Source organism: Hydra vulgaris, chromosome 06 (assembly GCF_038396675.1).
Source record: "Hydra vulgaris chromosome 06, alternate assembly HydraT2T_AEP".
NCBI lineage: Eukaryota > Metazoa > Cnidaria > Hydrozoa > Anthoathecata > Hydridae > Hydra > Hydra vulgaris.
The window spans coordinates 45,044,954-45,050,000 of record NC_088925.1 but is presented as its reverse complement, the minus strand read 5'-3'; positions in this window follow the sequence as shown (position 1 = coordinate 45,050,000).

The window sequence follows — 5,047 nt, the reverse complement described above, 5'->3', positions numbered from 1 at the left end:
GCAAGCCAATCTCTTCTGATGTTGAGATTCTGGAACAACAGATGTGACTCCGGTCCTAACAGGCTCTTCAATGTTGTGTTGCGTTTGATTTTTCTGAAGATTGGTTTACCCATTTGGAAGTTTTCAGGCACTGTTATTGTCCACAATTTGTTTGCTATTTCTCGCTTAACATGGTCAATCATTTTAGGATGATGACTAAATAAAGCAAAAGGAACAACTTTTTCAGTGAGGTACCATCGATGGTTGTTTAGTTTGGCTACCACAACATCTGCAATTTCTCTGTCTGCATTGCAGAAATCCATAATGTCATGAATGAGTTCTAAATTGTTTACGGGAGCATCGGCTCCAATACTGGCTTGCATCCATGCTGAGGTGTAAAAAAAAGCCAAGAATCTGTTTATACGTTCCAGTTTAATCACAGTTTCCTTGTCGTATTTCATTGCTTTTGAAAACATCAACATCTTCCCAGCATATATGTGGCAAGCCATCCAACGAGCCTGATGTATGGCTCCAGGTTTGAGGAAATGGGTACCACGAGGTGGTGTTTCATCCAGAACAATAAGATTATTTTCTACGCACTCTTGGTAGTCATCCCGAGGAAACACAGATGATTCCTTGCTATTGAACAGCGTTTTTAAATTTTCAATGACTCGTTCTTTAACTTCCAACAACCATGGATTTTCAATTTTCAGCAACTGGATAGGTGATTGCTTATCGAGACCTGACCATGCCTCTTTGAAGGTAGCAAACAATTTGTTTTCTGGTCCTCTGATTTCACCAAACAGTGATTTCCAAACAGCGCTAGCTACAAGTTCAAGGATATGGTGACGACAAGCAAGATAAAATAGCTTTTTATCAACAAGTTCTTCGATAAGTTTAGCTGCACCTTTATGGACCCCACTTTTGCTTGCTGTAGTATCAAATACCAAAGCGACAACTGATTCGTTTAATTCCCATGCTTCTAAGAGATCATATGAGGCATCAGCTTGAGTTTGTTCTTTAGAATCTCCTAGTTGTGGCACACCCAGCAATTTGATGATGAAAATTCTGGTGAACCTGACAGAAGAATTGCTAGACGTTCAAACTTATCACCAAAAGAGTCCTGCAGTAACTTTCCATCTCAGTGCATGGCACCAAATTGAGGTGGTTTTTCCTTCATTTTCTCCATTATGTTTTCTGCAATGTGCTGTCTGTTTGACATTCGTTTTCGACGCGTAATTGAATGGGATACATCAAAGTTGTCTAGATTGCCACCCGCTGCTTTTATTATAGCTGAAACTATCATTGTAGTTTGATTGTCGGACAACTTTAACCGATTGGCTGCTGTCGTTAACTCGTCATATTCCATAATTTTTCTGGGAACTTGAAGTGTAACAAATTCTTGAAACTCTATTTTTTCAATAATGTGATCTGGCTCAAAATCCGGATCAATTTCCGTACAACCAACTTGTGCATCATCCTCCGACTCTTTAAAAAATTCATTTCCTTCTAGCTCTGCAGCTGCTTTTTTCTCTAGTCTTTCTGTTTCTTTTTCTTGTCGTTGTTGCTGCTGTTTAATTCTGGTCAGAAACTGTAAAGCCTTTGCTTCAAAAATTTTATCCTGGCCATTCATACTAGACTTTCTTTCATGTTTCTGATCAAGATAAAACGCAATGTCATCATCTTTGTGTTTCTGAGATAGAAGTCTAGATTTTATTATGTAATCAATTGCATCTGGAGCACCAATGTCGAAAAGCATATCAAGCTCTGAGATGAAGTTTTCTCGTTTGTTACCAGGGTCGGTCGCACGACTTCTATTTTTTTTAAACTGGTCCATTCATTCCATAATCCAAGAACATCAACTTTACAGTTTTGTCTTACTTTGGTTTTGATGCGAGCCATCTGCCAAAAATCTGCAACACTGTCTGCAACGATGTAAGAAATTTCTTCATTCTTAACACTGTTACCAACGCTATCAGGATCATGTCTCAGATATAAAACATACTTCATCACCTGTCTGCGTGTAGGTAACTATGCTCCTGTAATTGATTAACATGGCTGACCAATCAACCAAAAATTTGTACTAGTTCTAGTGGTAGGTTTTGAAGATGACGGAGTTGCGGGAACACTCGAAGGTAATGGCGAAGACGGTATAATTGGGTTTGTCACTTTTAATTCTTTTCCACTCCTAGTCAACATTTTCTATTTTTTCTAAACAAAAATGCAAAATTGTATGTACCCAATCATAGCATGCAGGTAACATAAATAACTATTATAACAAAATTAATATTTCCTATGTGTTTTAGAAAATGATATACAATTTGTTTGATTTGGGTCAAAATTGGGTCAAAATTGTGTAAAATTTAAAAAAAAGTACTCACAATAACTTAAATAATCATCAACTTATCAATTGGCATCCATAACTTAATTAATCAATAACTTAAATTGATCGATTTCAACATTTTTCGACAGTTATACTAAAAATAACATAGCGTTTTTGTACATTTTCTGTTAAAATTTACTTAAAATGTTCAAGAGCTTTGAGCAACCCCTAGAAGACTTTAAATAAATCTGTAAAAAATGTTTTTGAATAAAGCATTGATAGTATAATGGGAAAAACTTCACTAGGCTATGTTCTGGGTTGTGTAATAATTTCTGGACAGCCCTAACATACATACATACATACATACATACATACATACATACATACATACATACATACATACATACATACATACATACATACATACATACATACATACATACATACATACATACATACATACATACATACATACATACATACATACATACATACATACATACATACATACATACATACATACATACATACATACTATATATATATATATATATATATATATATATATATATATATATATATATATATATTGTATATAACTTTATATATTGTACATTGTTTTCTGAAAATGTTATTTTAATGCTTATTATATTGATAACATAATAATAATATTTCTAACATTATGCAAATTATGTTCAGATTTTATTTTTTTGTTTAAAATAAAAGCATAACTATATTTTAAATTGTAGATTTTGACATTTTTGATTTTTAACTGACAATTTTTGATTTTGATATTTACACCTAACTAAAACATGAACTACTAATTTTCCAACCTACTAAATCGTTGACCTCTTGTATTTTTGACCTACTGAATTGCCAACTTACTTAATATTCAACCTAGTGTATTTTTTATTTTATAACTATGTCTATTTAGTATGTATTTTGTATACTTAGTTATTGATTTGAATACAAGCCAAATTTGATCAGCCTTGGTGCAGGGGTTGAACCGCTGTCTTCAGAATTAGGAGGTATTAGGTTCGATGAATGCTTGGAAAACTTATTGATTGTTAATTTTAAAAAAAAAACCATAGTTTAAAAAAAAACACATCAAAAACACAGATTAGATTGTCGGTTGAAAACTAATTTATCTCAAATCGAATAAAAATAAAAATCTATAAAATAGGTTGAAAAATATATTGGTCTAAAGCAAAAACGTCATAAATTGGTTTAAAATGAAAAAGACTATAATTGGTTGAAAACAATTTATGCTTCATTGCGTTATCTAAAAATTAGTTCCACTTTTTATTAGATGTTCTTTTTGTAGGACAATTTTGTAGGTTAAGATTTGAGTAGGTCTAACTATCTGACACAGTTTATTTGTGTTTAAACATTTCAACTTGTGTTCTCAAACATATTTTGTATAAGTGTGTCATTTTGCATAAGTATGCCATTATTCAAAATATAAAGCTGTTTTTACTTCTATGTGTCACAATGCAAATGATATGAAAAACTGTTTCCTTATATTGTTTGTGAATTTAATAATAAAGATTGTATTGTACAGAAATGTGCAAATCTTTTTTGTGATAGTCAAATATTTTTTTTGTATTAGTCATTGTATTACAATGTGAAACCAAGAAACCAGATCCACCTATCAGGTGCATGTGTGTTAAACATATTTTATCGCAACAAAAACTGTGTTATCTACTTACCTACTTACCATACCTTTTTGAAATACCATTTATAATATACTATTAGTTAGAAACAATTGGCCACAGAATGTAAAAACATATTGCTTTATTTTGCCATTTTACATCAATAGTTTTTTACTGATTTTTATAATTAAAGTTTAGTTTACCTTTTTATATCTAATAATTTTTAAAAATATTTGCATTGAAAAATAGAATTTTTAATTTAATATATTTTAATTTTTACACTTTTTTTTAATAATAACTTGAACTAATGCAATGTATTTTATAAAATGATAATTTATTTAATTAAATAAACATTAGTGATGCTATTTTATTTAGGTACAAAGCAATGTTTTGTCAATAAACTATTTGCTGTGATTCACTACTTTAGAAGGAATTTTCGGAAAAGGAAAAAGAAGATGGAAAAATTAATAGATAAAAAAAAGAAGTAAAGAAAAATGAATAATAAGAAAATTAACAAATAAGCAAAAATATTAAAACATTAGAAAACCAAAATAAAAAACAACAACATCATCAAAGAAAGATGAGAAGTAAAATGTTTTAGAAAGTAAAGAACAATGTTAGAGCGAATTTAAAAAGAAAAAAACGTATTTAAAGAAAAAACTATTTCTTTATGTTATTGTAGTATTTTTGTATACCATCTGGTTTATCACTTATTTTTATTTTATATAGAAGTTTATTTAATAAAAGTGTTGCTGTTGCTTTATTGTTGCTGTAAGTAGAATGTTAATTTTTTTTTTAAATGTATATGTATGTGTATGTACGCGTGTCTCTATGCATAGGTGTATATATATATATATATATATATTTTTTTTTTTTGTTTTCTTTTTTTTTATATATATATTTTATTTTATTTTTAATGCTACAATTTTTGAAGAATTTCTTATTATTTTTTTATTTACTTAAATCTTTATTTTTATTACGTAACTATTATAATTATTAATTATTTACCATTATATATTGTTTTAATTATCATTGTTATTACTTTTATTGTTATTTTTTTTTAATTATCAAAAAGTTTAATATTATCATTTTA